The sequence below is a fragment of the Hyla sarda genome, chromosome 8, assembly GCF_029499605.1.
Source record: "Hyla sarda isolate aHylSar1 chromosome 8, aHylSar1.hap1, whole genome shotgun sequence".
NCBI classification, from domain to species: domain Eukaryota; kingdom Metazoa; phylum Chordata; class Amphibia; order Anura; family Hylidae; genus Hyla; species Hyla sarda.
Genome location: NC_079196.1, coordinates 205,510,057 through 205,532,382, shown reverse-complemented (window position 1 = coordinate 205,532,382; position 22,326 = coordinate 205,510,057). Strand labels below are relative to the sequence as shown.

At 42.1% G+C, this 22,326-nt stretch overlaps 1 protein-coding gene across 1 annotated transcript in view; it reads right to left on the bottom strand.

Moving 5' to 3' along the window:
• LOC130284453 (chemerin-like receptor 1) overlaps window positions 1–22,326 on the bottom strand; it is a 36,373-nt gene that overhangs the window by 1,483 nt on the left and 12,564 nt on the right. Inside the window, exon 2 of the mRNA XM_056534809.1 lies at window positions 15,889–15,952. The gene's annotated coding sequence lies outside the window, so the exon portion shown is untranslated. The remainder of the gene's footprint in view (window positions 1–15,888; window positions 15,953–22,326) is intronic.

Genomic DNA, 22,326 nt, shown 5'->3' with positions numbered 1-22,326 from the left:
TGATTTATCAAATACATTAGTATATATGTATTTGAAATTACATGCTACATTAAGTACCATAAGTTTTGTTGACATGGCAGGAAGTTCCTGGGCAAAATCTTTGTTTGGGTTCCCTTCCCTAGTAATAGTGTCATCTAATTTATGGCTAACTTTGGCACACTTTTCTGCTGCACAGGTTTTGATAAATCTCTTTAAGTTTTTATTAAAGAATAAAATAGGAGGTGATGATAATACATACCGTGAGCCTGGTATAGTGGTCCCTCAACTTAGAATGACCTAAAAATTTTTTAACATACGCTAGTCTTTTCTGGACCATTGTAACTTGTAGCCAGACTCACCAAACTATGTCCAGATCTGTAAAAAGTGTAGATGGCTGGAAGAACAGACCAATCAGAATGGACATTTCATTGGTAAAACACCTGAATGCACTGACTGGCTGTCTGGTGGCGCCGTCTACAGTCTAGGGAGGTACTTCATGTTCTTTACTACTCTTTCCTTGTGCCAGGGTTAGCTGCTCTTTTGGACACCAGGTGAGGGCGGCTCCATTACTATTTTGGGACACTGTGCACTGTACAGGACCCTCAAGAAGCTCCTGTCCTCTACATAGACAGTGATCTACAGATCCCAGCAGCTATTTCTTAATTTTATATGTAAGGACTTGCTTTATTGGTATTAGTTATCTACTTTATTTCTTTAATTCTCCCTTTTTCCTCAATGCCCCAGGGCTACCATGCCTCTCTCTGCCCCAGTCATTGCTTTGCCTCTGTGTGATTGACAAACAGGTCCACTGTGCATGTGCCATCACTCAGATTACAGCGCACGAGTTGTATTTTTGGTGTGGTTGACCTGTGTGTCAGTCACATAGCGGTAAAGCAATAAATGACATAAGCGTGGCAGCCCTAGGGCATTGCGGACCCCTGGCCACGCCTCTACGACTGTTCCTGACTGCCTGATAAGGTAATTTTAATAAACATAGAGAAACAGAATAAACAGCCAAAGGTATGGTTGCATTACACATTTAGACTACTTTCACACACTGTGCACAATTATGTAGGGTTATGTGATGTGACAGTTGTGCTTTAAGACACCTAGTTGGAGCAAAACATTGACTTCATGGGGAAGCTACCTAGAAAAGGTGTGTGAGAGCTGCTTTGCATATTCTTTCTTCATAATGCTAGATTGATACACTGAGTTTTTAAAGTCCTGTGTGAGCAGAAATGAAAATAAACAGCAGCACCGCAAGGAAGGATTTACACTAAGCACTCAATTGCTGCTACCGATGATGACAACAAAGATAAAGAAAAGTGGGAGAGGGGAGTATACTTTTAGGGACAGCACTGTATGCATACAGTAGTTAAACACAAGGAACAACTGCCCAAAATATTGTGGGTGGTGAGAGATAAAAAGAAAGCCTTGATGATTTACCTTACATTCACATTGTGAATCCTCTGTAGAAGCCAGGCAGGCTCAAAGATTGTAAACACAGGTCCCATGCTCTCACTCTCTCTCTCCTGCATATAGCACAAGCTAAGCCATGCCCACACTTTTCATGTTGTGTATTGATGTCTCTGTTACCAGGGACATCTAGTGATCAAGACTTTACAGTGTTTACCCCTAGGGTAAAGAGTCATGTTGGTGAATGAAATGATTTACAAATATGTTAGGAATCACTATAATGGAGGGAAGTTGTTTACCACGTTTGTCTATGAGCCTTGTTTAATATTGTAGCTCAGCCCTATTAATTTGAATGAGGTGCTATACCAGACTCAGCTCATGAACAAGTTTGCAAGTGGGACAAAACACCCTTGTAAGTGAGAATTTCCCTTCCTTTTTGCCATTAATTTGTTCAGTGTTATGACTGCTCCATCTACTCTTTTCCAAAGAATACGCATCTCCCAAAGCAAAAGCATTACACATTAGGTAGTCAGAAAAACAACAACAAAAAAGCCAATGGCACAACACGAGCATACTACAGAACAGCTGATGTTGATTCAAATACAGTAAATATAGTTTGTGTTCATTCTATGAGACCATAGTGAATTAACATGATGTAATGTTGCCTATTCCTGTGTAGCTACTGAACTTCTAATGCTACTTATGAAATGAGAAAGTCTTGTTCGCATCTGCCCACCACTCAAGACATACAGAATAGGGTTCAGGCAGCTGTTTAGATAAGCAATGTTGATCAAGAGCGGCATAAATGTGAGGACATTGAACATGGTTATGAGATTCATGTTGTGAGCAGCAATAAATAACACAATCTCAGCTATGACTACTGGAGTCCATGTTATAAAATACACCACAATGATTATGAGAACTATTCGATAGAGCCTGTGGGGGTTAACAGTCTTGGATGTTCTCACATGCACAGCTATAGTGATATTGCTAATTATTACAATGCCAAGGGGAATAAAATATCCAAAAATAAAGAAAGGTAACACAAACCGCTTTGAAGTAAACATCAAATGTTTCCAAAAATTGAGAGTCTCCTCACCACCACAACATGTGCCAGATGAGCATTGTTGGATGTAGGGGCTCAACTTGGTGTAGATGCTGGAGAGTAAGATGTTTTTTGTACCATTCTCACTACTCACATTATACCCATTGTTGACTATTGCAGTATCAAAGGTCTTACTACCTAAGTAGCTACATAATGTGAATTCTCCAATTTTCATTTCACCAGCATGGAAGAACATTGGGAGGCAAAACAGCTGTGATAAACCAGATTAAAATACAAATCCAAAAAGAAACACGTTGGGTGATGAATTTGAGATGATATATAGGTTTTGCTACAGATAACACTCTGGCAATATTTAAAGCAATAAGAATGTAAATACTAGCGTACATATTAGCACTTAAAGAGAAGATAAAAAGTTTACACATATGCGGTCCGAATGTCCAGGTGCCTTTAAGATCTGAGATGATATGTAGCGGTAAGAACATATAAGCCAAGAAATCAGCAATGGCCAAATTCAGAAACCAGTATCTAGACTTGTGTTTCTTCATGATAAATCCAAGAAAACAGATAACAACTGCATTTCCTACCAATCCCACCAGGCAGATCACAATGGACATCACAAAACTGAAGTACCAAAGGGCAGATGAGTAAGAGTCATGGTTTTCGAGAAGAAGATGTAAATCCACAATGGAATAACAGAGATCATGGGTCAAAGCCATACTTCCAGTGTTAGATCCTGAAAATGAGCACAGACATTCAATAAGAGTCTGCAACTTTGTCATTGGACATGTTAGCATTTATTATTTCTTTTTGGTTTTCTCTGATGTCATGACCACATTGCTCTCTGCTGACCTCTGCTGTCCATTTTAGGAACTGTCCAGAGCAGCATATGTTTGCTATGGGGATTTTCTCCTGCTCTGGACAGTTCCAAAAAAGGACAGCAGAGGACACGAGAGAGCACTGTGGTTGAGACATCAGAGAAATCCAAAAAGAAAAGCATTTCTCCTGTAGTATATAGCCTCTAAAAAGTACTGGAAGGATTAAGATTTTTTTAATAGAAGTAATTTACAAATCTGTTTAACTTTCTGGCACCAGTTGATTAAAAAAAAAAAAGAAAAAAGTTTTCCACGGGAGTACCCCTTTAAGAATCTATAATTCTTCTAGTATTCTTATAATAAAAGCAAAGTTTTGGAACTTTTAGAAAGACTTATTTTAAGGCAATGATGGTGAAAAACAATTTCGTTTTGACTATTGTATCAGCAGTATTAAAGGGGTACTCCGGTGAAAACCTTTTTTCTTTTAAATCAACTGGTGCCAGAAAGTTAAACATATTTGTAAATTACTTCTATTAAAAAATCTTAATCCTTCCAGTACTTATTAGCTGCTGAATGCTGCAGAGGAAATTCCTTTCTTTTTGGAACACTGATGACATCACGACTACAGTGCTCTCTGCTGACATCTCTGTCCATTTTAGCAACCGTGCATAGCAGATGTATGCTAAGGGCAGCATGGTGGCTCAGTGGTTAGCACTGCTGCCATGCAGGGCTGGGGCCTTGGGTTCAAATCCCACTAAGGACAACAATAAATAAAGAGTTATTATTATTATAATGATGTCAGCAAAGAGCACTGTGCTCATGATGTCATCAGAGAAAATTCAAAAAAGAAAATTATTTCCTCTGTAGAATTCAGCAGCTAATAAGTACAGGAAGGATTAAGATTTTTTAATAGAAGTAATTTTCAAATATGTTTAACTTTCTGGCACCAGTTGATTTAAAAGAAAAAATGTTTTCACCAGAGTACCCCTTTAACCCCTTCATGACCCAGCCCATTTTCACCTTCAGGACCTTGGCATTTTTTGAAAATCTGACCACTGTTACTTTAAACATTAATAACTCTGGGATGCTTTTACTTATCATTCTGATTCTGAGATTGTTTTTTCGTGACATATTCTACTTTATGTTATTGGTAACATTTCACTAATATTTGCATCCTTTCTAGGTAAAAAATCTAAAAATTTCATGAAAATTTAGAAAATTTTGCATTTTTCTAACTTTGAAAGTCTCTGCTTGTAAGGAAAATGGATATTCCAAATAAATTACATATTGATTCAAATACAATATGTCTACTTTATGTTTGCATCAAAAAATTGACAAGTTTTTACTTTTGGAAGACACCAGAGGGCTTCAAAGTTCCGCAGCAATTTTCCAATTTTTCTCAAGATTTTCAAAATCGTACTTTTTCAGGGACCAGTTCAGGTTGGAAGTGGATTTTAAGGGTCTTCATATTAAAAATACCATATAAATTACCCCATTATAAAAACTGCACCCCCCAAAGTATTCAAAATGACATTCAGTAAGTGTTTTAACCCTTTCGGTGTTTCACAGGAATAGCAGCAAAGTGAAGGAGAAAATTCTAAATCTTCATCTCGCATGTTCTTGTAGACCCAATTTTTGAATTTTTACAAGGGGTAAAAGGAGAGAAATCACCCTAAAATTTGTAACCCAATTTCTCTCGAGTATGGAAATACCTCATATGTGTATGTCAAGTGTTCGGCGGGTGCACTAGAGGGCTCAGAAGGGAAGGAGCGACAATGGGATTTTGGAGAGTGAGTTTTTCTGAAAGGGTTTTTGGGGGGCATGTCCCATTTAGGAAGCCCCTGTGGTGCCAGAATAGTGGACCCCCCCCACATGTGACCCCATTTTGGAAACTACACTCCTCATGGAATTTAATAAGAGGTGCAGTGAGCATTTACACCCCACTGGCGTTTGACAGATATTTGAAAAAGTGGACTGTGCAAATGAAAAATTGTATTTTCCATTTTCACAGACCACTGTTCCAAAAATCTATCATACACCAGTGGGGTGTAAATGCTCACTGCACCCCTTATTACATTCCGTGAGGGTGTAGTTTCCAAAATGGGGTCACATATGGATATTTATTGTTTTGCGTTTATGTCAGAACTGCTGTAACAATCAGCCACCTCTGTGCAAATCACCTCAAATGTACATGGTGCACTCTCCCTTCTGAGCCTTGTTGTGCACCCCCAGAGCACTTTGCGCCCACATATGGGGTATCTCCGTAGTCGAGAGAAATTGCATTAGAATTTTTGAGGGTCTTTTTTCCCTTTTACCTCTTGTGAAAATGAAAAGTATAGGGCAACACCAGCATGTCAGTGTAAAATTTTTTATTTTTATACACTAACATGCTGGTGTAGACCCCAACTTCACCTTTTCATAAGTGGTTAAAGAAGAAAAAGCCCCCCAAAATTTGTAAGGCAATTTCTCCCGAGTACGGAGATACCCCATATGTGTCCCAAAACTGTTGCCCTGAAATACGACAGGGCTCCAAAGTGAGAGAGCGCCATGCGCATTTGAGGGATTTGGGATTTGCATAGGGGTATTCTATGCCAATGATTCCCAAACAGGGTGCCTCCAGCTGTTGCAAAACTCCCAGCATGCCTGGACAGTCAATGGCTGTCCGTCAATACTGGGAGTTGTTGTTTTTCAACAGCTGGAGGCTCCGTTTTTAGAAACAGTAGCGTACCAGACGTTTTTCTTTTTTTGGGGGGAGGGGGGCTGTGTAGGGGTATGTGTATATGTAGTGTTTTTTACTTTTTATTTTAGGTTAGTGTAAGTGTAGTGTAGTGTTTTTAGGGTACAGTCACATGGGCAGAGGTTCACAGCAAGTTTGCCGCTGGGAGTTTGATCTGCAGCGCAAAATTTACTCCATCTCAAACTTGCAGCACTCACTGTAAACCTCCGCCCATGTGAGTGTACCCTGTACATTCACATTGGGGGGAGGGGGCAAACATCCAGCTGTTGCAAAACTACAACTCCCAGCATGCCCTTTGGCTGTCCGTACATGCTGGGAGTTGTAGTTTTGCAACAGCTGGAGGCACACTGGTTTGGAAACACTAAATTAAGTAATAAACTTTCAAGTGTTTTGCAACCAAACTTAGTGTTTCCAAACCAGTGTGCCTCCAGCTGTTGCAAAACTACAACTCCCAGCATGCATGGTCTGTCAGTGCATGGTGGGAGTTATAGTTTTGCAACAATTGCAACAGCTGGAGACACTGAGGTAGGAAAGGGACAATGTTTCCCAACTAGGGTGCCTCCACTTGTTGCAAAACTACAACTCCCAGCATGCCCAGACTGCCCAGGCATGCTGGAAGTTGTAATTTGGCAATATCTGAAGGATCAGATGTTGCCGAACTACAACTTCCAGCATGCTTGGGCAGTCTGGTATGCTGGGAGTTGTAGTTTTGCAACATCTGGAGGTCCACAGTTTGGAGACCACTGTATAATGGTCTCCAATCTGTGCTCTTTCAGATGTTACAGAACTACAACTCCCAGCATGCCTGGACAGACTGAGCATGCTGAGATTTGTAGTTTTGCAACATCTGGAAGAGCACATATTGGAGACCATTATTCAGTGGTCTCCAAACTGTGGACCTCCAGATGTTGCAAAACTGCAACTCCCAGCATGCACAGATAGCCAAAGGCTGTCTGGGCATGCTGGGATTTGCAGTTTTGAAACTCTCAGAGGCAGCGGTGAGATCGCTTTACGGCGATCTCACTGCTGCCAATGAAGATGCCGCACTGCTGCCGGAAACTCACCGCCGGGACACACCACCGCCGGGACCGCCTGGAGGACGCCACTCGCGCCGGGACCGCTCGGGACACCGCATGGCCGGGTAAGTGATGTCGGGGGATGGGTAAGGGACACTTAGCAGAGCGGTGTGTGTCCCGATCCCCGTGATCCGGACTCACACACCGCGCTGCTAAGTATTCTGATAGCGAAACGCTGCTATCAGCTAGTCAGATTTGACTGGGGGGGGGGGGGGGGGATGAAACCCCCCATGGTCACATGGTAAGATGGCTGGCTATCAATGATAGCCACCATCTTACCGGGCGCTGCGGGATGCCACGAGTAGCGGCAAAAATGTTCATGACGTACCTGTATGTCATGGGTCGGGAACACCTTCCCACTCATGATGTACAGGTATGTCATAGGTCGGGAAGGGGTTAAGTGAGTGCAGCTAGGCAGCAGAGAAAGCAAAACAAATGCTTGGCTGCATAGCTAGAGGTCATGCCACTGTATAGAGCTTGTCAGGATCCGGATAGGTAAGCATTGAAGATACTGGTGGTGGATCCTCTGTGTCAGTGGGGTGATGACGTGGGCCGTACCAGGGGAACGGAGTCTAAGAAGTTACTGGTTTTCACCAGAGCCCACCGCAAAGCGGGATGGACTTGCAGCGGCAGGTAACCCCCAGATCGTTCCACCCGATAGCGACTCAACCCCAGCTGACGGCTGAGACAGGCGCGGTACAAGGGACAAGGCAAGAGCAAGGTCGGACGTAGCAGAAGGTCAGGGCAGGCAGCAAGGATCGTAGTCAGGGGCAACAGCAGAGGGTCTGGAACACTGGCTTGGAACATACACAAGAACGCTTTCACTGGCACTGAGGCAACAAGACCCGGCGATACCAGGAAGGGGAAGGGGGTTTATATAATGAGGACACAGGTGAATGTACTGATTGGGCCAGACGCCAATCAATGGCGCACTGGCCCTTTAAATCTCAGAGAGCCGGCGCGCGCTCGCCCTGGGGAGCGGGGCCGCGCGCGCCGGGACTGAGCAGACGGAGGACGGGACAGGTGAGGGGATTGGGATGCGAGCCGCGTGCTACGCTACGCGGGTCGCATCCCCGCCGGTGACACTAATGCAGAGCTCCCGGTCAGCGGGTCTGACCGGGGCGCTGCATGGAGGTGAACGCTGCGAGCGCTCTGGGGAGGAGCAGGGACCCGGAGCGCTCGGCGTAACAGTACCCCCCCCCTTTGGGTCAGTCTTCATTAATGAGATATTCCGGGACTTGTTATATACCTGTGTTGTGGTTTACCTAGACGACATCTTGATTTTCTCCTCTAGTCTAGAGGAACACCGTCGTCATGTCCGCCTAGTACTCCAGAGACTCCGTGAAAATCACCTGTATGCCAAAATGGAAAAATGTCTCTTTGAATGCAAATCTCTTCCTTTCCTAGGTTACCTAGTCTCTGGCCAAGGGCTTCAAATGGACCCAGACAACTGTCTGCGGTTTTAGATTGGCCACGCCCTTCTGGACTATCCAACGCTTTCTGGGATTTGCCAACTACTACCGACAGTTTATTCCCCATTTTTCCACCATTGTGGCCCCTATTGTGGTCCTGACCAGGAAGAATGCCAACCCTAAATCAATCGCCTCAAAACTGCCTTCGCTTCTGCTCCAGTGCTGTCCAGACCTGATCCATTGAAACCTTTCTTGCTGGAAGTGAACGCCTCCTCAGTCGGAGCTGGAGCCGTACTTCTCCCAAAAAAACCTCTACCGGATGTAATATTACTTGTGGTTTCTTTTCTAAAACTTTCTCTCCGGCAGAAAAAAATTACTCCATTGGGGATCGTGAACTTCTAGCCATCAAGTTAGCACTCGAAGAATGGAGGCATCTATTGGAGGGTTCCAAACACCCCATTGTCATTTACACTGACCACAAGAATCTCTCGTACCTCCAGTCTGCCCAGCGTCTGAATCCTCGCAAGGCTAGATGGTCGTTGTCTTTTGCCCGCTTTAACTTCGAGATTCACTTTTGTCCTGCAGACAAAAACGTCAGGGCTGACGCCCTCTCACATTCCTCTGATGCCACCGAATCTGAAGTCCCTCTGCAGCATACCGTACCTCCTGAGTGCCTGGACTCCTCTGCTCCAGCTTCTATTGGACAAACTCCTCCTGGAAAGACCTTTGTCCCTCCACGCCAGCACATCAAGATCCTCAAATGGGGAAATTCCTCTCACCTTGCTGGCCATGCTGGCATCAAGAAGTCCATCCAGCTTATTTCTCGTTTGCATTGGCGGCCTACGCTGGAGGGTGACGTCACTGATTTCATTCGGGCCTGTACAGTTTGCGCCCGGGATAAAACCCCTCGCCAGAAGCCTGCTGGACTCCTCCTTCCTTTACCCGTTCCCGAGCAGCCATGGTCCCAAATTGCCATGGATTTTATTACGGATCTGCCTGTATCCCATGGCAACACCGTCATCTGGATGGTCGTTGATCGTTTCTCTAAAATGGCACACTTCATTCCGCTTCCAGGTCATCCTTCTGCGCCACAATTGGCAAAGCAATTTTTTCTGCATATTTTTCGCCTCCACGGGCTTCCCACGCATATCGTCTCGGATAGAGGCGTTCAAACTGTGTCGAAATTTTGGAGAGCTCTCTGTAACCAATTAAAAATCAAATTAAATTTCTCGTCCTCCTATCACCCCCAATCCAATGGACAAGTAGAGAGAGTAAACCAGATTCTTGGTGACTATTTGCGACATTTTGTCTCCTCCCGCCAAGAAAATTGGGTCGACCTTCTACTCTGGGCTGAATTCTCGTACAATTTCAAAAATTCGGAATCCTCTGCCAAATCCCCGTTCTTTGTGGTGTACGGCCATCACCCTCTGCCCCCCTTCCCCATTCCCACTTCTTCTGGATTGCCTGCTGTAGATGAAGTTACCCGGGACTTCTCTGTTATCTGGAAGGAGACTCAAAAGTCGCTCCTACTGGCCTCGTCTCGTATGAAGAGACATGCCGATAAGAAGAGAAGAACTCCTCCTGTCTTCGCTCCTGGGGACAAAGTGTGGCTCTCTGCCAAGTATATCCGCTTCCGCGTTCCCAGCTACAAGCTGGGCCCACGTTACCTTGGACCATTTAAAATCAAGAGTCAAATCAATCCTGTCTCCTACAAACTTCTTCTTCCCCCTTCTCTCCGTATTCCTAACTCCTTTCATGTTTCACTTCTCAAACCTCTCGTTCTTAACCGCTTTTCCCCCAAGGTTACTACTCCAGCTCCTGTCTCTGGCTCCTCTGATGTCTTCACTGTAAAGGAAATCCTCGCCTCCAAAGTGGTCAGAGGTGAAAAAAAATCTTCTCGTAGATCGGGCGAATTGTGGCCTCTAAGAGAGGTCTTGGGAACCCGAGGATAATATCCTCGACGAGGAGCTCATTCACAGGTTCCTGGGCTCCAAAAAGAGGGGGAGACCCAAGGGAGGGGGGTTCTGTTACACCGAGCGCTCCGGGTCCCTGCTCCTCCCCGGAGCGCTCATGTCGTTCACCTCCATGCAGCACCCTGGTCAGACCCGCTAACCGGGAGCGCTGCATTAGTGTCACCGGTGGGGATGCGACCCGCGGCTCGCATCTCAATCCCCTCACCTGTCCCATCCTCCGTCTGCTCAGTCCCGGCGCGTGCGGCCCCGCTCCCTAGGGTGCGCGCGCACCGTCTCTCTGAGATTTAAAGGGCCAGTGCGCCATTGATTGGCGCCTGGCCCAATCAGTACATTCACCTGTGTCCTCATTATATAAACCCCTTCCCCCCTGGTATCGCTGGATCTTGTTGCCTCAGTGCCAGTGAAAGCGTTCTTGTGTATGTTCCAAGCCAGTGTTCCAGACCCTCTGCTGTTGCCCCTAACTACGATCCTTGCTGCCTGCCCTGACCTTCTGCTACGTCCGACCTTGCTCTTGCCTTGTCCCTTGTACCGCGCCTGTCTAAGCCGTCAGCTGGGGTTGAGTCGCTATCGGGTGGAACGACCTGGGGGTTACCTGCCGCTGCAAGTCCATCCTGCTTTGCGGCGGGCTCTGGTGAAAACCAGTAACCTCTTAGACCCCGTTCCCCTGGTATGGCCCACGTCATCACCCCACTGACACAGAGGATCCACCACCAGTATCCTCACTGCTTACCTATCCGGATCCTGACAGAGCTCAATTGAGGCCACATCTTAAACACTGTGTTCAATTATGGAGACCTCACCTACAAAAAAGTGATACAATAGATTGTGTCTAAAAATAGTGGAAGGTCCATCCAGGAAAAATAGTTCTTACTCTTCTTTTCAATTTACGTTCCTCACCCCCCCACCCCCAACCTTTATTCACTCTAAAAACTGCTCAAATAGATATTGGGTTTACAAAATGAACTAATAGCTCACTGAGGGATAAGATAACATGCTGCCCACATATAAGTCTATGACGAGCTGAGGGGCGAAGAGGGAAGTAGGAGGTTAAGCGATTGGAGAGAGCTAAAAGAAAACAGAAACTGTAAAGAGACTACACAATCTGACTGTGGGTATTACATCTCACCCCAGGGCTTAGCTCATAGCACAGACTGCCCAGTACTGCTATATAATGTCCTCTATTTATCTGCCGCTCTTTATGTGAAGGAAGAGATGGATAAATAATACTATAAAGACACAGAAAACATAATCTCCTCTTCTTTTTCAATATTTTTTTTAATAAAGAATTATAGCAGGAAAAAATTTAACATACAATGTTGCAGGGACAAGTCTGCATTATTTTCGAGAGTGCAAAAAGCTCTGGTTAAAGCAATCAAACATCATAAAAGAAAGGAAACAATTATACAAATAGGTGGGATATGCATTATATGAGATATGCATATATTATATATGAGAAGACAATAAAATTGTTGAATTGTACAATAAACATCAGGTGAATTCAATAATAACATGTAAAGAACATGCATTACCCATGTCCTATGACAGTGGAGCATAAAAGTTATGTAACGATTCAGCGAAGTCCTGAGTCTAAGGCTATGGTTTTTTCCTATAGGCACATAGGCCAACATTTATCATTGTCTTTAGCCTGTTTTTTTTTTGTGTCTAGAAAAGGTGCAAAAAAGCCTTTTGGTTTACACATTTCTGCTGATTTTGAGTTTCAATCCACTGATTTTGGCAATACACATGATATGGAAGGGTTTTAGGAACTGCACCTTTTTGTGAAAAGGTGCAAAAAAGGTGCAATGCCACTGATAAGTCTCTAAAACTACACCAGACCTAGCTTAGCTTTTTGGTGTATGTGAAAAGAGAAGTTTGTGAAAAAAATGTTTACCTGCACAAAATTTATCAAATGCTCTGTGACTATTTAACAAATGTGGTGCTCCTACACAATACCAGCACACAAAAAGGTGTAGAAAAATGCTTCACTTCCACCTACAATGATAAATGCTTCATTTACACCTACAATGATAAATGCCGGCCATATGGGGTTAATCTCATTGATTACCGTATCTATACAGGTAGGTTTAAATGGGCACTGTCAGATACAAAAACTTTTTATTTCTTGTACATCTTGGCAAAACATTGAAGGATAGGGGATAAGATGCCTGATCACGGGAGTCCTGCCGCTGGGGACCCCCGGGATCTTCCACGCGGCACCCCGTTTGTAATCAGTCCCCGGAGCGTGTTCGCGTGTGACATCACGCCTCCACCCCTGTGTAACGTCACGCTCCGCCCCTCAATGCAAGCCTACGGGAGGGGGCGTGATAGCTGTCACGGAGTGCCGCGTGCAAGATGCCGGGGGTCCCCAGCGGCGGGACTCCCGCGATCAGGCATCTTATCCCCTATCCTTTGGATAGGGGATAAGATGTGTAGGCACCGGAGAACCCCTTTAATGGGGTATTCCAGTGGAAATTTTTTTTTTCAAAATGTACTGGTGCCAGTAAGTTATTCAAAACTAGATTTGTAAATTACTTCTATTTTACAATCTTAATTCTTCCTTTCTTATCAGCTGCTGTATGCTCCACAGGAAGTTGTGTAGACCTTTTCAGTCTGACCACAGAGCTCTCTACTGCCCCCTCTGTCTGTGTCAGGAACTGTCCAAATCCTCAAAGCAAACCTCTACTGCTCTGGACAGTTCCTGACACAGACAGAGGTGGCAGCAGAGAGCACTGTGGTCAGACTGGAAAGAACAACACAGCTTCCTGTGGAGCATATAACAGCTGCTAAGTACTGGAAGGCTTCTGATTTTTAAATAGAAGTAATTTACATATCTGTATTCCTTTCTGGCACCAGTTGATTTGAAAAAAAAAAAAATTTTTCCACTGGAGTACCCCTTTAAAAAAATGTGCTTTTTCTTTTATAGAAATCATGGCTTGTAAAATCATGACTTTGTTCAAGCTGAAGCACAGGCAAGTGAGGTAAGTGAGGGTGGGCTAGCACTGCTCTGTGCTCTCTCCTGTTTGATAGGACAGGAGAGAGCACATAGGAGTCCTATCAGACTGGAGAGAGCACAGAGGAGTACTATCAGACAGGAGAGAGCACAGAGGAGTCCTGTCAGACAGGAGAGAGCACAGAGGAGTCCTATCAGATAGGAGAGAGCACATAGGAGTCCTATCAGACAGGAGAGACCACAAAGGAGTACTATCAGATAGGAGAGAGCACATAGGAGTCCTATCAGACAGGAGAGAGAACAGATGAGTACTATCATACAGGAGAGAGCAGAGAGGAGTCCTATCAGACAGGAAAGAGCACAGAAGGTCCTATCAGACAGGAGAGAGTACAGAGGAGTGCTATCAGACAGGAGAGAGCATAGAGGAGTACTATCAGACAGGAGAGAGCACAGAGGAGTGCTATCAGACAGGGGAGAGCACAGAGGAGTACTATCAGACAGGAAAGAGCACAGAGGAGTCCTATCAGACAGGAGAGAGCACAGAGGAGTGCTATCGGACAGGAGAGAGCACAGAGGAGTCCTATCAGACAGGAGAGAGCACAGAGGAGTACTATCAGACAGCAGAGAGCACAGAGGAGTGCTATCAGACAGGGGAGAGCACAGAGGAGTACTATCAGACAGGAAAGAGCACAGAGGAGTCCTATCAGACAGGAGAGAGCACAGAGGAGTACTATCAGACAGGAGAGAGCACAGGGGAGTCCTGTCAGACAGGAGAGAGCACAGAGAAGTGCTATCAGACAGGAAAGAGCACAGAGGAGTGCTATCAGACAGGAGAGAGCACAGAGGTGTTTAATCAGACAGGAGATAGCACATAGGAGTGCTATCAGACAGGAGAGAGCACAGAGGAGTCCTATCAGACAGGAGAGAGCACAGAGGTGTCTTATCAGACAGGAGAGAGCACAGAGGAGTCCTATCAGACAGGAGAGAGCACAGAGGAGTCCTATCATACAGGAGAGAGCACAGAGGTGTCCTATCAGACAGGAGAGAGCACAGAGGTGTCCTATCAGACAGGAGAGAGCACAGAGGAGTCCTATCAGACAGTAGAGAGCACAGAGGTGTCCTATCAGACAGGAGAGAGCACAGAGGAGTCCTATCATACAGGAGAGAGCACTGAGGAGTACTATTAGACAGGAGAGAGCACAGAGGAGTACTAGCCCACCCTTACTTACTGGTCTTTGTCTACGCCTGTGATTCAGCTTGGACAAAGCGATGATTTTTTTAAGCCTTGATTTCTATAAAAATAAAATTTTCTTATAAGTATATTAGAAAGGTTAATGTGTTGCCAAGATGTACAACATATAAAAAGTCCCCATTTAGGGGCAGATTCGATATGAGTGAAAAAACATACGTAAAGAAATTCGCTTAACCTAAAGAAAAACATTGGGGAGTGGGGATACAATAAAAAATATTTTAATATGTTAAACAATGTACAGGAGGAAGTTATTTTTTATATTTTTTATTTTTTATAAAAGAAAAATCTGAAATTAGTAAAGGGGAAAATTTTAAAGCTTTGTGAAAAAGTATTGTTTTACTGAAAGAGTAATAGACACTTGGAATATGCTTGGAATCTACAGTAAGCAAACATAAATATGCCTAGCATTATTATGTATCTTATACTAATAGAGGATCATTTCTTATGTCTCTATTATTTAGTTACTTTACATTTTTTTACCCAGTGATAAACAGAAAGAATTCTGTATGATGAAATAGACATGGACTCTTAAAGGAGATCTGCAGTGTTAGACACTTATCCCCTATCTGCAGGATAGGGGATAAGTGTCCGAACACTGGGACCCCTCGATCTCCTGTATAGGGCACCTCCGTGGCTCTTCTGTGCAGGAGGCATGTTAGCCGTAGCATGATGACATGTCCGACATGCCCCTCCATGTATCTCTATGGGAGAGGTGGATGGGGGGCTGCACGGGTCCCCATACAGGAAAACACAGGGGATAAGTGTCAAACACTGCAGTACTCCTTTAATTCCCATTGGGAGATACAGAACTTCCCCACCCGATATGCCGGTGTTAAAAAAAATGCTTGTCGATGGAAGTGGTTGCTTTACTACTATTTGTTATATGTCATTGGGCGTGACAGGCTACAAAAAATGCCAAGTATAAATTTTGCTATAGTAAGGTTGGAGAAGGTTGGCAAAAGTTTTGGTGGGCTCCTGGTCACAGTGTAAACTAAAGTATAGGTAAATATAAGTTACTTTTCTTGTTTATTTTCTTTAGACAACTAGAAACAAAATATGAAACATAAAAAGATCCTGTCTGCTTCTACAGATGAAGTGAAATGCAGGCTGGGTATCTGATCAATAGTCATGATAGACATAATGTTTACATTTGTAGTATTTGCTATGTCTACATCATTCCTGTGTATCTAGCTATTACACTAATAACCAATAAACCTGTTACATGCAGGACTTCAGGAGCTGGAAGCAGCTCATAGGATGAGATATTAGTCAGGTTACACTAAGGATAAAATTGAAGATTATAATATTATATAGTACACAACTTGAGGGAGATAATGCAGGGTGAAAGTCTTCTATACAGGCTCACTGTAACACAATAGGGACTAATTCTGCATTAATCAAACTAAAGGGGGATTCCGAAAATAGTCAATATTTAACACATAATCCCCACTTTTTTTTTTTATACAATTACATGTATTGTTGAACATGTCACACATGAACTTTCTACACAAGATTTTCTACACAAGATTTTTTTATAGACAAGGTCAATAAATTTCAATCAATATTTACATTTAGCAGAAAACTGATAATAGTATTGATCCCCTTACCTTTCAATATTTGATGCAGCAAGAGAAAAAAAAAACTATCCTTCTCACCCTTCCATACTAGTGATTATTCAACTATTCAATAACACCTTGATTCTACCATTTTCCCCCTTTTAAAACCACTATAAATCTGTAACAGAAAAAAAAAATCTGTTCAGTGAACTACCTACATGTCTTTAATCTCCCTTTTATGTTTGATCTACTGTAATGTATGGTCTACTTTCCGTTACAAATAACTATTCTGTCTTCTCCTGTTTATTATTTTGTTTGGGAAGGTTGCTATTCCACAATTTCAAAGATGATCTGTTACTATGGATTAGCAGCTCAGTACTGCTATCTTAATGCTAGTTTAGAGTAGATTTCCTGATTGCTTAGCCACATTGAAGATCTCTGGTTTTGCGGTATGGTGCGGATTAGAGATGAACGAAGTTACAGTAATTCGATTCGTCACGAACCTCGCTGCTCAGCGGTTGCTGACTTTAGCCTGCATAAATTAGTTCAGCCTTCAGGCACTCCGATGGGCTGGAAAAGGTGGATACAGTCCTAGGAGAGAGTCTCCAGCCCACCGGAGCACCTGAAAGCTGAACTGGTTCGTGACGAATAAAATTACTGTAACTTCGCTCATCTCATGTGCGGATTATAGCATATGCTATGTTCTTTTGTTTTCAGGATTTGTTGTCATTTTGTCTTATCTAGTGCCTTGTAGTAGTTTAGCATGTTTCCAGTTAGTACTTGTATTTGTTGATTTGTTCCTTAAATCAGTTCATTTCATATTCTGTTCTTTCATGCCCTTACCTCTGGTCCCAAGAACCTACTTTTTTCTCTGCCAAGGTTAAACTTCAGTTCATGATTATCATAATATCACTTTACCCTCTTTTGAGACCTTTGGGTCTTGGAGACATCAAAAGCGCCAAATGCAGCAGTCTCCTCCTATGCTTACTGCACTTTAGACATTCAGAGATTAGCTAGTAACTGGTTTACCCTCCTTTATGTAACAACCCCCCTCCACTCTACTATTTATAAATCCTGGCTCTTGTACCAATGAATCCCTTTATATCAATAAATTGTATTAATAAATCACTTTCTGTCTTTTGCCTAAACCCCATTCCTTATAGTCTCCAAGCTCTCACCAGCAGGGCCCTCACTTGTTTGATACTGTATTTGTACCCCGAAAATTGTAAAGTGCTATGGAATCTGTTGGCACTATTTAAATACATTTCAGTATTATTTTTGTTATATGTTGTAGGGACAGTAAAACTTAGTGGTTACTGGTGTTAAAGTTAGTATCCAGGGATCCAGGGATAGATCTAGGGAAAGATTAGGGATAACAAGCTCGGATCTGTTTATCATTTTCTGCTTCAATTTCTGACCACCATCATCATTATTCATTTATTCCATCATCATCAGATTTGGCATTCCATTATACACTCTTTTGGGTGACATCACTATTACACATTAGTATGACAAAGACCCAGTGATTGTCTGTCTGCTGTCATTTCCTCTTGATATCTAAACAGGACATTTAATAAACTGAACTTCTTATATTTCTTATGTGTCTTAAGGACATGTTAGACTCATGTCTCTCCTTTAACCGGTTGCCGTCTAAGGACGAGCTGGCTCGTCCTGAGACGGCAACCGTTGTATGGCTCTCCCGACTCGAGCCCGCACCATACTGACTGTCCCCAAGCTGATTCCTGCCTGCCATGACATTTAAAGGGACATTTAAACCATCCCTGGTGTCCACTGCAGAGATAGCAGGAGGGCTTACCTAATGTCCTGTGGCTGCTGCAGCTCTGACAATGATAAAGGCTGGCAGGACCAGGCTTTATCAATCGAGTGCAGAGCACACAGATCAATGTGGTTCTATGAAACCACATTGATCTGTATGAGGAATCTAATGATTCCTCCTAAAAGTCCCCTAAGGGGACTAAAAGTGTAAAAAAAATAAAAAAAATTTAATAAAAAGTAAGAAAAAACACCCACTTCCTTATTAAAAGTTAAAATCACCCCCTTTTCACAAATTCCATGTAAAAAATATTTAACCATATTAAAATAAACATATGTGGTATTGCCGTGTGCGTAAATATCCAAACTATAAAAATGTATAGTTAATTAAACTGCACGGTAAATGGTGTACGCGAAAAAAAAATTAAAAGTCCAAAATAACGTATTTTTGGTCACATTTTATATCATGAAACAATAAATTTCAAAGTCCAAAATAGCGTATTTTTGGTCACTTTTTATATCATGAAAAAATGAATAAAAAGCAATCAAAAAATTCGATCAATGCAAAAATGGTACTTCTAAAAACTTCAGATCACGGCGCAAAAAATGAGCCCACATACCGCCCTGTATGCGGAAAAAAAAAATTATAGGGGTCAGAAGATGACAATTTTAAACGTATTAATTTTCGTGCATGTAGTCATGATTTTTTCCAGAACTACGACAAAATCAAACCTATATAAGTAGAGTATCATTTTAATTGTATGGACCTACAGAATAAAGAGAACGTGTCATTTTTACAAAAAAATTTACCGCGTAGAAGCGGAAGCCCCCAAAAGTCGTGTTTTTTCTTCAATTTTGTCACACAATTATTATTTTTTTTCGGGGCTTTCGCTGTAGATTTTTGGGTAAAATGATTGATGTTATTACAAAGTAGAATTGGTGGCACAAAAAATAAGGGTTATGATTTTTAAAAGGCAAGGAGGAAAAAACTAAAGTGTAAAAATGGAAAAATGCTTGGTCCTTAAGGGGTTAATCTTTATATTTGAATCACTCATTGCTTGCTCATGTCAACTACACATCTCCGGAATCCTCCCCTTTCTTACTTTAGAAACAGCCTAAACTCTTATTGTTGCTCTGATTTATTCTCTTCTTACTTTTATGAAACTGTTTACTGATTGTTCTCCAATCTTTCTTGAATGAAGCAACCATGCTTATCATTTGTCTAAGTATTACACTGATGCCTCTACTCCATACCAATCACTGTTACCCATTCACAGAATACTATTTATTATTATCATTCTTACTTAAAAAAAGCTCTCCAAAGTACTGCACCTCCCTAATCTTTGTTCTGTTCATGCTCTGAGATTAAGAACCTCCATAATCTGAACTTTAGCTTCAATTATTAGAATAATTTGAATAAATATATTTGAAGCAATATTTCTACTGAATTCTAACAAATGATGAAAAGGAAAAAAATCTGTCAAATTGTTGAAGGTGGATATTAGTTTGTCTATTCAAAGGCAAGCAACGAAGGACACAACACAGGCATAATACAGAACCATTGACTCCCATTTGGTCAAATACTATCTATTCATTTATAGATATTTATGATGCTACTGACAAAATCAGAAAGTCCTGTTCGCATTCTACCACCAGATAACACATACACAACAGGGTTTAGACAGCTGTGTGTATAAGCAATGTTCCTCAAGAGCGGCATGAATGTAAGGACACTAAACATGGTCATGAGGTTCATATTGAGAACAGCGTTAAATAATATCATCTCTGCTATGACTAATGGAGTCCATGTTATAAAATACACCATGATGATGATGAGTACAATTCGATAGAGCCTGTGGGGGTTAACAGTCTTAGATTTTCTCACATGCACAGCTATAGTTATATTACAGATTATTACAATGCCAAGGGGAATAAAATATACAATGATAGCAAAAGGTATTGCATTGTACTTTGAAGTAATCATCATATGGTTCCAAAAATTAAGAGTCTCTTCACCACCACAACATATGTCAGATGAGCATTGTTCAATGTAGGGGTTTAACTTGGTGTAGATGTCAGAGATTAAGATGCCTCTTGTAGTGTTCTCACTACTTACATTATAGCTATTGTTGACTACTACAGAACTAAATGACTTAGTACTTAGGAATCCACATAATGTGGCTTCTCCGATTTTCACTTCACCACTATAGTAGACAACTGGGATGGTAAACACTATTGTAATAAACCAGATGAAAGAACAAATCCAAAGAGAAAAACGTTTGGAATTGAATTTGAGGTGGAACATTGGTTTTGCTACAGACAAGACTCTGGCAATATTTAAGGAGATAAGAATGAAAATACTAGCGTAAATATTAGCACATATAGAGAAGAGATAGAGTTTACACATGTGCGGCCCGAATGTCCAGGTGCCTTTAAGAGTTGAGATGGTATAAAAGGGTAAGGTCAGGAGAGCCAAGAAATCAGCAATGGCCAAATTCAGAAACCAGTATTTAGACTTGTGTTTCTTCATGACAAATCCGATAAAACAGATGACAACTGCATTTCCCACCAATCCCACCAGGAAGGTCACAATGGACATCACAAAACTGAAGTACCAAAGGACAGATGAGTAAAAGTCATGGTATTCAAGGAGAAGACGTATATCCACAATGGAATAACAGAGATCATGGGTCAAAGCCATTTTCCAGCCTTAGATCCTGAAAATGAGCACAGACATTCAGTAAGAGTCGTTGGTTATGTAAACAGTTACAACAAAAAGAATTTAAACCCATTAATATTTGCTCATCCATCCTTATTCACTTTGGACTTGTTACACAGCGATCAATACAAAGTATTTTGTGAGGTCAAATAGAAATGCACTCTGAGATCCCAAAAGAAAAGCTAAAGAATAACCCCACTTAAAAATTGCATGTCAAAAGGGAAATGTTTTTTTTTTATGTATATAAGTGTAACTATCATATGACAAGTTGCCCAAACCTGTCAAAAGTTTACATTGTAGTGCGTTCAACTTTTCCGACATTAAGTTGCAGCCGGGTGAAGTGCACAGCTTATTCTTGGCGGTCACTTAAACTCAACCTGCATAAATTTCATAGAGTGAAAAGGTCGGACCGAATGGCTGGCTGGGGATTGAAGATTGCTAGCAACGCACTTTACAGGGTTATAAATTGTGATAGCAGGTGCAATGTAAATTTTGACATGTCTGGACAATATTTCAAAAGTTTATTCAAATGACAGTGATGTTTTAAGTTATATTTTTAGTTACATTACCAATAGTTTTACATGTGGATATGCTACTGAAGAGTGCCTACAAAAGTGACAGGAATAAGTTTTGCAGTAAATGTCATGCCTAGAGAAAATTTGATGGTGGTATCTGGACAAAATCTTTACTAATGCATAGCTAACTTTAAGTGCTCCACCATAAGGAATAAGATAAATATAAAATATATATGTGGTCTTAGTTTCCCTATGGTTCTTCTTCTGATCTACAGGGTGGGCCATTTACATGGATACACCTTAATAAAATGGGAATGGTTGGTGATATTAACTTCCTGTTTGTGGCACATTAGTATATGTGAGGGGGGAAACTTTTCAAGATGGGTGGTGACCATGGCGGCCATTTTGAAGTCGGCCATTTTGAATCCAATGTTTGTTTTTTCAATAGGAAGATAGTCATGTGACACATCAAACCTATTGGGAATTTCACAAGAAAAACAATGATGTGCTTGGTTTTAACATAACTTTATTCTTTCATGAGTTATTTACAAGTTTCTGACCACTTATAAAATGTGTTCAATGTGCTGCCCATTGTGTTGGATTGTCAATGCAACCCTGTACTCCCACTCTACACACACTGATAGCAACACTGCAGGAGAAATGCTAGCACAGGCTTCCAGTATCCGTAGTTTCAGGTGCTGCACATCTCGTATCTTCACAGCATAGACAATTGCCTTCAGATGACCCCAAAGATAAAAGTCTAAGGGGGTCAGATCGGGAGACCTTGGGGGCCATTTAACTGGCCCACGACGACCAATCCACTTTCCAGGAAACTGTTCATCTAGGAATGCTCGGACCTGACACCCATAATGTGGTGGTGCACCATCTTGCTGGAAAAACTCAGGGAACGTGCCAGCTTCAGTGCATAAAGAGGGAAACACATCATCATGTAGCTATTTCGCATATCCAGTGGCCTTGAGGTTTCCATTGATGAAGAATGGCCACACTATCTTTGTACCCCATATACCACACCATACCATCAATTTTTGTGTTCCAACAGTCTTGGAGGGATCTATCCAATGTGGGTTAG